This window comes from Triticum urartu, chromosome 7A (genome assembly GCF_056163025.1).
Source record: "Triticum urartu cultivar PI428250 chromosome 7A, HENAU_Tu73, whole genome shotgun sequence".
NCBI lineage: Eukaryota > Viridiplantae > Streptophyta > Magnoliopsida > Poales > Poaceae > Triticum > Triticum urartu.
Window position 1 is genome coordinate 17,954,623 of NC_141879.1, and position 11,814 is coordinate 17,966,436.

Sequence of the window (11,814 nt, forward strand, 5' to 3'; positions counted from 1 at the left end):
AAAATGTGTTTTCTGTTTTTTTTTTCCTTACACGAGAGTCACGGTTTTGCTTCCACGAGAGGCACGGTTGTGATTTTGCGAGAGGCACGGGCGTGCCTCTTCGGAAAGGGAAAAAAACCATGCTCCCGGTTCAGTTTTTTCGCCCGGTTTTTTCGTCCGTTTTTTCGTGAAAAAAAAGTTCATCAAAACCTATCAACATGCGATCTAGTTTTGAAGATCTCGACGCGAGGAATCTAATGGTGAAAACGGTTCAAGATTTGGACACACGGTTTAAGAGATAAAACATTTTGAATAAACGGATCTACGAAAAAAGGGAAAACTCCCAGGTTGCGATGCGCGCCACTTGTCGTGACTTGGGAAAGTGGAGTGTTTTTTGCAACGAGTACTCCTTAATTAGTGATTTTGACGTTTTACCAGTTGAACTAGCAGGCTTTAATGATTCTATAGCAGTGCCAAGCTTAAAGAACCAACCAGCAGCGCAGACCCACATAATATCTTGAATTTCAAAAGCAATTTTTATTGAAAAAATGAAGGGATATGTGAACACAAACAAGTTGCTAATTTGCGAATAAAATTTTAAAACTGAACTATTTTCAAAAATCGGGAACATTTTTTGAAATTCTAAGACAAAATTTGAAAACACGAACATATTTTGAAAAAATGTGAAAACAAGAACATATTGTAAATTGGTTAACAAAACGTTGAAACTGAACAATTTTGAAACTCCTCAAAAAATAAAAACGTGTATATTTTTTAAATTTGCAAACATTTTTCGGAATACAGAAATATGTTTTCAACTGCCCGAACAGTTTTTGAAAATAATGAACAAAAAATTGAAACTGAACAATTTCGAAACTCCTAAAAAAATGAAAATGAGCACATTTTTTAAATTTGTGAACAACTTTTGAAAACGGGAACATGTTTTGAACCACCCGAACATCTTTTGAAATTTGTGAATTTTTTTTGAAACTGTTCAATTTCAAAACACAAAAATGAAACTGTGCACTTTTTTGAAATTTGCGAACAATTTATTTAAAACAGGAACATGTGTTGAACTGCCTGAACATTTTTCTAAACTTGTGAAGAAAAATTTGAAATTGAACAATTTCGAAACTCCTGAAAAAATGAAAACGTGCACTTTTTTGAAATTTGCGATTTTTTTAACTAGAAAAATATTTTCTGAATTTATGACCAAAATTTGAACTCATGAACAATTTTTTTAATTTAAACATTTTTTAGTTTTTTGAACATTTTTCAAAAATATGAGGAAAGTGAAGAAAGAAAAAACAAACTCGAAATAGGAAAGAGAAACAAAAAAAGAAACAGCAAAAAGGAAATAGAAAGAAAAAAGAAACGGAAAAATGACAAAAAGAAAAAGGGGAAAAAGAATATAAACATAAATTAAAAGGAAAATTGGTAAAAGAAAATAAACCGGTTCATGGAACCTTTTGGAAGGTTCCAAAAACCGGACGATATACTACAGGAACTGCGTACGCATAATGGGCTGGCCCATTGCGTCGCTCGGTCACTTCGCCTGTACAAGCGCTGACAGTTTGACGCAGCGCGCGTCAAATAGGGCATTCCTACTTGGCAGCCGTGACGCCGCCTCTCGTTTCGTTGAATCGCTTCATATAAGAAAACTCAAGCAATCTCGTCTCTCCTGTTGGGTGTTCCACCGTCGATTGGTCGCCAGAGGCCAGCTGTTGAGCGACAACCCAGCTGTTGCGCACCTCCTCTATTATTTGGAGGTCATATTATTATTTTTGCGGGTATCTGGAGGTCATATCTAGTCTACTACGACCAAAGTATCGATATTTGCGCGAGTTTTCTAGTTTCTTATCCCGTCTATTTTGATTATATGGAGTATGGAACGATATTTATTAACTAAAAAAACAAACCACCAGATCGAGATAACGATGCAGACATTTCAAGGCCAACTATTATACCCAGGGGGGAAAATGCATCAAATTTCGATGCTACAAGTAATCCGGCTGATCGAAAGAAATTTTGGGAGTACATAAAAATTTCTAAGAAGCAAGATGTGATTAAGTGAAGATATTTAATCATTGGATCTTATGGGTAACACCTAACTTTGATTATCCACGGAGGGTCATTGAAGATGCTTCACCAATATTTGATCCAAAATGATGGTTCACTTGAGTATAGTGACAATATGCATAAGACCTTTTGTTTAGGCTGCTTTCTTTTCAGGGATAACAATAAGGGACAAGTTAAGAGTGATACATTACCAACTACTAGTATAATGCCCGTACATTGCCACGGGCTTTTGAAATATTTCGCTGAAGTTATATAAACATAACGCAAGTTAAATTTCACATGTAGAGAAAAGATAGCGTGGGCATAATTGAGTAATAATTGAAGTCCACTTCACTTGCAATGTAAATTGATTAAAAAACCTTCACTTGCAATGTAAATTGATTAAAAAACAATTTGACGATGTATGCATATAGAGCGATTATCTAACTAAAAATATGTTACAATTAAATTTACTTGATGCACTTAAGAAATTATCTCACAATCAAGAATGTTGTCTATCCAGTTTTTTTAGCTTACCTGCCTAGTCTTATTTTGACCTTAGCCACTCTCTCACCACAACCAGCCCTCTCACTCTTTCACCCCACGCACCCCTCACTCTATGTGTTCCTGTGCCGACAAAGCTGACAATATGTAGACGATGAAAATGACCGTCATGAACTACATTATTCCTCATCTCTTGACCCAAATAGATCTTTCTAACATAGTTCCACCAATTTCTTCTATTTTCCGTGATTGTTCGGGATGAATGGTGCAAACGAAATGTTGTAACATGATGTGTCGGCTATCCCTCTAAACACCACCACCATCTCCGCCACCTGAGATATCATGTACCCCGCCTTCAAATCCGTTAATCCCCCGCCCCTTCTCATCCAGCGATGACCCGCCTCTAATTCTTCTTCTTCCTCCCGTAGCCGCAGATTTTTTTATTCGACCACTTTGTCAACCCGCCCGCCCCTCCCTGCCTAAGCACCTGCCACCGCCACCCTACAGCCGGCGAGTGTTGCCACACGTCGCCACTTGCTCAAGTCACCACCTCCGTCAACGCTGACGCCAGTCGTTCCTCTAAAACCTACCACCATTTTGGTGCCCACGACCTCCCGCACCCCGCACTCGAGACCGCTAACCCCTTGCCTCTCCTCCGCCGCCAACACCTACTGCTGCTACTACTCTTCTTCCTCCCTCTACATACCTTTTTTTCTCCGTCCAGTCTATTGACCCGCCCACCTCTACCTACGAAACCACTTGCCACCACCATCAACAGTCAGCAAATGTTGTCACACACTACCTCCCTCTACCTGAGTTGCCGCCCAACCCTCTAAATAGTGCCACAATCTCTAGCACTCACAACCTTCCGCACCACAATAATCAATGGTTGGCCATATATGAAGAAAAAAGAAGGATCAAGATGGTTCTCTGAAGAAGTCATACCATCTCTTGTCACACATCATGTTCATAGATCCTAGGCATACTCTCTTCTCTCAACTTCATTATCATCTTTTTGGACTACAAAATCTAACACTCATGTTCTGAATAATCAGTAGAATAAATTAATTTCAAGACATGTCATGGATGAATTATTTGGATGCCATACTTAAAAATAATAACCATTTATGCCTGGGAGATATTTGGTAGGTTACACCGAATGCCATGTAGAAGGGATGCCCAATTTGAATGGATGCATCGTCTTTCGAGTCCGATAAATATCATTGGCATGCAAACTTGAGATACTTTGCCATCACCTGCGTTAAGTATGGCGCCTCTCCGCCACAAGAAAGAGGTGGGCTTCAGAATCATATCAATAAAAATAAGTGGGATCCGGGATTTCTGGATTCAATGTATGCCCGTGCGTTGCTACGGGCCTTTTAACTTTTTTTCTGATGACTTTTTGTATTGTTGTATAAGACTTGGTGACTTTTTTACCCCTTCCAACGACGTCGTCGGGACCCTTCTTGATGGATTCATTTGAACTTCGACATAATTCATCTCCATCGCTATCGTAATCTACAAAAAAGAATATATATATATATATATATATATATATATATATTTGTCCTATATATATATATATAGAGAGAGAGAGAGAGAGAAATACACCTTCTGTATTATTGTGTGTAGTTTATATACAAAGAAGAACCATAATTTGTATACATCTCTTCTGATTTTGTAAAGTTTGATGAGTTTTCAGTCTGGTCAATCATAATTACGTCAGTGACTTTATCGATCAACAGTAGCATCATCCGCATCTATTGACTTTTATCTCTGATGTACAAAAGTGAACATATACATATCTTAAAATAGCTCATATATAATACTCCCTCCGTCCCAAAATTCTTGATGCAAGCAGGTGACCGCTTTTAGTAGGGTGAGTCGCATCCCAATTTTAATAACATGTAGACTCATCTGTAAATCACTTGTTAGTAATTATTCTCAAGAAATAACTTGTTAGGGTTTGTGATATTTTCTACTATATAAAGAAGTATGTGACATTTCTCTCATAGCAAACCATCATTTTTTCCAAAAAAAAGTAAACACCTTTTATTCTTATCTTAAAAATGCAATTCACCATCTTACTCTCTCACCATATGACATAGTGCTGACACTCACATCTCATCCCCCGGCTTGCTATCCCCACCGCCACCTTCTTACAGCACCCTACACCACGACATTCAGCCCACACCTTACTCTCATAGTCATCCCCCCCCCCCCCCCCGCCCCCTTCGACAACATTGCCCGCCCCCTTCTCTCTCCCTCCACGGCGTCCCAAGCCAATTCCTGGTGCCAAGGTGTGCACACCATCATGGTCGAGGGCGACCACCATGACGATGCAACCTGCTGCTCACCGTAGCTCCGCACCTTCTTGAAGTACAGCGGCCACAATCATGTCCCAAGCTTATGTGTCCATCCTTTTATCTAGAGTATATTATCACTGCTGAAATCATAATTCTCAAGATATGGTACAAACTTCAGTATCAATACATCATAATAAACCAAATGCATCGGGGATCTGGGTGTACTATCCTAACAGAGGCATTGTTTCGCTACGAAGCCGGAATATTTTCTCTACCACATTCGATTTTGCTGCAACGCATAACCGATTTTGTTACCTTGAAAATTCAGTATTGTACAAGCTACCTGCCACCGGTGAACTCAAAGTGGATGCTTAAAAAAGGGCTCTGATAACTTCCACATTATAAGAAATGTCAGGATGGATACATTCGCAAAAGCATGTGCAGATTTGGAGGTTATATCTTCTATGTACAAAAGAATAGATAGACAACACAATTAAGCAAACAATTAATTAACAATTTGAACTATTTTTATGGATAGTTTAAGAAGGTTACCTTCAGCTCAGATAAACCAAAATATATGAACAAAGGTAATAATCCAAGGAGTAGTGGAGCAAGGAGATCTGAGAACATCCACACAATATTTTCTCAATCAATCGATCAGCTCAATTTGTCCACACTCATGGAATAATTCCTCTCATTCAATGGTATATACAGTCCATTGGAAACTTCAAGCAAATGACCATGCTCCATACAACTCAAGATTTAGCCTTTTAATTTCTCGGGCAACCAGCCAACATATAATTTTTACCTTCCAAAGTGAATATATATAATGGAACCGCTGAAAAAATATGAAAGAAATAGATTGTAACACAGAGATGAATGCAACAAAAAATCTGTTGTGTATTTAGGATTTAGAGGACCATTTACGAATAATAATAGAGGAATGGCTGATTGTAAAAGAGCTATGAAGGAAACATCACAAGCACCATACTGAATAATTCCAGTCACGAGCTTTTCCTCGCAGAATCACAACTTCATAAGACATCCTTAAAAATCAGCCATCAGTAAATAGCTTGCTGAATCCAGACATGGTATGCAAACATTTCACTACATCTGGTTCCATATTCTGTATGGAAATCAAGTAGACATGGAAGTATACTTATATATCGCTGAATCTTGTAAAACATTTAAAAGGTAATCAGACACATTTTAACAACACTCTCTCGGCTCTTAAATAAGTGATATTTTTACTTGCCGAGTTTGCAAGATACAAATTAAATCATAAATTATAGTAAAAACATAATCCACAGGTTTGATAATAACTAATCGATGAGCAGAACTTGTTTAACACATGAATAATCCATGACTATAAAAGAAGTTCATTGTACTCGGCCTTTCATCTATTGTGTGCACTGTTTTTCCATCTTTATTGATCATAGCAAGATGCTTCCTGATCAAATAGATGAATGATTTAAAGAGAGCGAATGTAAAGTGGTAGGATATTTGGCATGCATCATCGACTTGAGAAAACAAGAACAGGGAATTCACCTTGATAATTTTGGGTAAACAAATTAATCTAGCTATTGCCGATACATGGATAATTAGATTCTCTGCAGATTCACAAAACAATCATTTGTGACTGTTATGCAGTTGTGCAGATGTATGCACGCTATTCATATATAAGTGCCTACATGAAACAAGAATAAAATCAGAGTCCGTAACTAAGCTACTGAAAAAGAGCATTTGCACACAAATTGATAATATCAAGGGAAGAACAGGAAGCGAAGGGAGTCAGATGGGTTACATATCCAGTGGGAGCAGTAGTAGATGCTTGGCGGCTGGTTGGATAGGATGGCGATAGTGGGGGGAGGGATGCTCCCCATCAGGTCGACAAGCCGGAGGTTGTCCCAGCAGGACCCCTTGTCGGATAGCGCCTGGGTGAACCTGTTGCTGGCTATGCTCAGGTACTGGACAGACAGTAGCGCCAACAGGAACGGCCCGACGAAGGGGTTCCGTGACACGTCCATATGCTCCAGCAGGTAGAAGGAGAGCCGGTGAACTTGTTCTGGCTCAGCACCACCGACGCCACTTTCCTCCCAAGACGCCCGAGCTATGATGTCATTACTCCTATTCGTCTCTTACATAATTAACGTGTTTCCTATGCAATCATGGTACCGAGACACACATGAGTAATCTGCATGTATAGTTCTCTAATAATTAATCGTACATTCTGATTTTCAACTAATCCAATGTGCTAGTGCATCAGGATCAACCAACCTTAATGCTAGATTGAGCGGCATTCTAATTTCTAACTAATCTGATGGAATCCTCCTATGACACATCCTCTCTGCTTCCCACCTTCCAGCGGCTCGATGATGGTGATGAAGGACTATAGATAAAAATTTAACAACCCTTACTCTGTACACATTTGAATCTATTTTCAGATGAAAAACACTGAACTATGATAAAATAAACAATAATCAACGACCCTGGCTGGGGAATAATATCAGTCCTTCCTTGTACTAAACAAGGTATTGAGGGAAAATAAATCTAAGAACAGAATGTACAGATTGGCAGAAGCTAAACATCGAATGCTCTATTAGCAAGTCTAAATAATTTTGAGAAGTATTACCAAAGAGATGACTCTCCAGGCTGTCGAAGGGCATGTACTCGTACAACAGCAGCCGCTTGTCCCCTGCGCGTAGAAGCCGATCAGGCTGACGAAGTTAGGGTGGCTGAGCACCGCCAGTATCAGCACCTCCACCAGGAACTCCTTCCTCCCCTGCACGCTCTCTCGGGCCTGCTGCTTCACCGCCACCATATGTGCATCGGAAGCGCCCTGCAAGAAGAAGAAGAATCATATTGTGTTGATGATATAATACATATATCATATATAGTCCAGACCAAAGAATGATCAGAAAATCAACATGGTAGTTGGATGTGTCACACATCTGCGACAAAAGTGATTAAGAGAAGTACTGTGTGAACTAACGAAGCAGCATCGAGGACGACACGCAAGGAAATATGCTTGTCACTTGTCAGTACACTCCCCTAATCTCACCAAATGCGCATACACTTTTATTGCTTTGAAGAATATAAAGATAGCAAATGAAGAAATCAGTTGCTGCCTGCCCGACTCAGGTTTGCAACATACAAATGATATACACAGACCATGAATGTATTATAACTTTAGAAGAATATACATTAGTCTTTCACAAGTATAGCGAAACTTATCATGGGACGGAGGAAGTACTACAGTTTAGCACATTTTTCTATCACAAGTATAGTTGTTGAATAATGATGAGCAATCTGAAATCATCCACTTACAAAGAAAGAGGGAAGACATAACACAGGCTTGTTAGCTCACCCATTCAAAGTTGAGTCAGTGATTAAGTGGATTGCCAAAAAGAACATAGGGGAGACCATCATATCCATGTGTGGTGTACTCAGCTCCACCCTTTCTCGTCACTATATTTGTTCATGTTCTCTGCTGGTTGGTTTTCTCAGAATCTGCTGGGGCAAAGGAAGCTCTCTTCAACTCCTGCTCAACAAAGAACCTTTGTGAGGCCAAACAACCAAAAATCCTTGTTCATACAAACATAAAAATGATGAACTATCCAATAATTTCTTCGTGATCATGCAATAAGCTGTGCCTTCCAAAACTTCCATATGGCTGCGGTAGATTCGACTCACATGAAACATAAATAAAATAATATGTATATAATGATTTTACCTTATAATAGATGTTTTAGAAACTCATAATATATATTTGATAGCTCCACTCCAAAAGTATAAAATTCCTCACATTGAATACCTATAAACAAAGGTGAAATAAGGATCTCTTTTGGACCTATCAGTGAAAAGAGGAAAGGTTATGTCAGCAACTAATCGGAACCGTCGAAAGTTCAGCACATCCGTCTTTTAGCAAATGTACATGCAAAGCAATTCTTTCTCGGAGTGAACTCTGAACTATTCTGTGCCACATGTAAATAAATCATCAAATTACAGTAGGGAGACATGGTTTTTACATGTGTGGTTGGTGACCCTATAAGAATCAGCAGAAAGAAATCGAGTCAACAGAGATACTTCTGTAAGGGCCTGAGAGGTTATATAATGAATAGAAGATTCATGGAAAGACGTTACTTACATGATACATGTAGCTAGAGAATCACAGTGCCCTCAATTGAAGTTTTATGTTCTCCCCATTAGTGATCGCACTGAATCAAAAAGCAAAATGTCAGACAAACAGATTACCTGGAGTGAAGGCATCAGGTAAACAAATTATCTGAATCAAGCTCACTAAAAACAGAATCAAAAAGCTAAATGCCAAACAGATTGAGTACTTTGCCTGGTATACATACTTGTCCCACCTTGCATCAACCCCATTCATGGTGGTGGCATCAACAGCATCATGAGCTCCTGTTGCCCTTGCGTCGATAGAAAGGTTGTCATCGTCGGCGCCGCGCGCCTCCGAACCAAGGATCCGTTTGGCATGGAGGAGAGCGCCATCAGATTGATGCGTCCATTCCCAAACAACGAGCCAAGATAAAGAATATTATGACTGGGAGTTGTGTGTCCCCACTTTGTGTCTACAACCACCTCCTTTCTACAGCTCCAAATCAGGGGAGCATCTCTTCGTTCCCAGCGAGACAGTCTATGCAGGTGCCGCCGCCGGCGGCGACGCCCCACCACAAAAGATTGTCTTCGAGCCGCGAGTTGCCGCATCCAACCCCAAGGACCTGCAGTTGGTAGATATTTATTGGGGAAAAACGACCAATAAAGCATGACTGAAGTTTAAACTTTGCATAACTAAAAAGTAATCAATGTATCAAAGGATTTGATCTGTGGGCATTTTCCTTTTTCCCAAGTAACAACGTCAAACTTTTCAGGGGAAGGGTATATACAATATTTACTAAACTGAATGCTTTCCACGTGTTTTTAAATCAATGGATCCTCCTACAAATTCTTTAAAGATTATAACTGGAAAACCATTGTGTGGGCAGCTGCTTTTCCCTCTCTTAAAGCATCAACTCTACAAAGATAACACATTTTGTCATCGGAAACTTATGAATCATAAGGTACAGGGGTGGAGCACGCGACGCAACAGAGCAGAAGAGAATGTTGTACCTGAAACTTAAAGGCCACATTAAGGTTCGTGGGATTCTTGTCCGAGTGAAACAAATTGGTCTGTACAAACTGAAATATAGCCAGCGCAGCTATATCAGAACCCATGAGGCCATGAGCACACATATAGTCAGAAGCACAGCTAAATCACGTACCTTGTGAGCATACACCATTCCCTCCAGCCACTTGGCCGGGTACCACGGGGTTCACCTTGAGACACCTCATGGATGACCTTCATCCCTTCTACACAATTAAGCACAAAAAAAACAAATTGAGTTCACCTTGCAAGACTATTGAGAGGGATTTAGGCCCTTATGAAGTACAGAGTATAGTACGGAAAAGGGGTTCTCTCCTAAAGAAAATAATGCAGCCTCCGTCCAGAAACAAATGGCGAATTAAGCACCCTCCAGTTCAATTTCACTCTCATCTAAATTCTATTTTCATGAGAAATTAATCAATTACCTAGGGTTAGTCCAGTTCATCCAAAACAGTGCAGCTCCAAGGAAGAAAGAAGAACGGTTGATCTAAAACAGGGAAGAAACAGGGCTATCACCTTCAAGATTAGTTCTGTATCAAAGCAAGAGCTCACGATTAGTTCTGGGAATTTTGAGTGATGAAGATAAGAAATGCAGTACCGGTACTCTTGCTCCCCTTGCTCTGAGAAGGTTTGCATACCTCAGAGTGCCCAACATCTGCCGCTGGCTAAAATAGTGTGCATAAAAAGATTAAGAATATAAGCTACATTCAGATTAGGCTAGATAAGGAGCTATGCGCTTGTACACATCAAGCCTATATCGTTATTTTCATACACCAAGGCAATTCGAATGCATTAGATTAGTCCAATGTGGCTGACGAACTACTGTTAGGAAGAGAATGAGCGGAGTTACAACCAGTTAGGATCTGCACAAGTAGGAAATATAGTGACCACACCTACGAAGGAGACTCAGGGAAGTAGTTACCTGCAGCTGCATGCGATGGGTTGCCGTGCTTGAACGCTTTGTTGTGCCTCCACCATGTAGTTTCTCCGGTCCACATCCCTGTCCCCTCCGCTGCCGCCTCCACCCCTATCCCCTTCTGGAAGCCTGGATCTAGGCGCCTGGAGAGGCGGTGGCGCACGACCGGATCACAGGATACATGGAGGGGGAGGTCACTGCTGGCGAGGCGCCGACCGATGGGAATCATGGGGCGGAGTCATCACCGGGGTGCAGCGTCGTTGGTTGAGGCCGCATTGGGGAAGAAGAGGCACTTGAGGCCACCGCCCAGCCGAGGTAGGAGGCGCCAGACGGGAAGAGGTGCGAGGCTAGGGATTGGGGAGGGGTAGGTCAGCGTGCGGCGTCTCCCGTCATCGGCGGCGGCTCCTCAACGGGATCGGCCGCGTCTCCCGTCATCGGCGGCGGCTCCTCAATGGGATCGGCGGCGGCTCCCGTAGTAGCGCAGGGATCGGCGGCGGCTTGATGTGCGAGGGCGGCGGCGAAGGATGCGAGTGCGAGGGCGGCGGCCAAGGGATCTCGTGCGAGTCATTCTCAAGGGCATGTGACGTCGCTCGTACGTGCGGGGTTTTTTTTTGCTGGTTAATTTTCGCAGGTTTTTTTATCGCTGATTAATCGACGTAGATTTTTTTTCTTCGATGCTTGTCTCGAGCGCGATCGGCTGTTACGACCTGAAGAGCGCGGGGGCGGGTGGAGGACTCGGTACGTGGTTTTTTTCGGTTGGTGGCGGGTCAGTGTGAGGTGGAAGGAGGTACCAAAATAAACCGTACCAAAATAAACCGTGGGAGATGGGACTAAAAAAACCTGAAAGCGAGACTACCAACTGCTCCCTTAGTAATAGAGATAATGGCAGT

The 11,814-nt window shown here is 41.2% G+C and overlaps 1 long non-coding RNA gene across 6 annotated transcripts; it reads right to left on the reverse strand.

Annotated features, from left to right (window-relative positions):
* Positions 1–4,812: 4,812 nt before the first annotated feature.
* On the reverse strand, positions 4,813–11,486 carry LOC125529581 (uncharacterized). 6 transcript variants are annotated; one of them, XR_015611879.1, is made up of 12 exons: positions 10,931–11,486; positions 10,607–10,673; positions 10,434–10,495; positions 10,127–10,214; positions 9,975–10,043; positions 9,209–9,586; positions 8,995–9,064; positions 8,581–8,697; positions 8,215–8,388; positions 7,480–7,686; positions 6,652–7,005; positions 5,716–6,534 (listed from the first exon to the last, which is right to left on the reverse strand). It is a non-coding gene; the product is annotated as an uncharacterized LOC125529581 (long non-coding RNA). The 6 variants fall into 6 exon arrangements; XR_007292701.2 differs by lacking the exon at positions 10,607–10,673 and having other exon boundaries at positions 10,434–10,538; XR_015611876.1 differs by having other exon boundaries at positions 10,434–10,673.
* Positions 11,487–11,814: the final 328 nt, after the last annotated feature.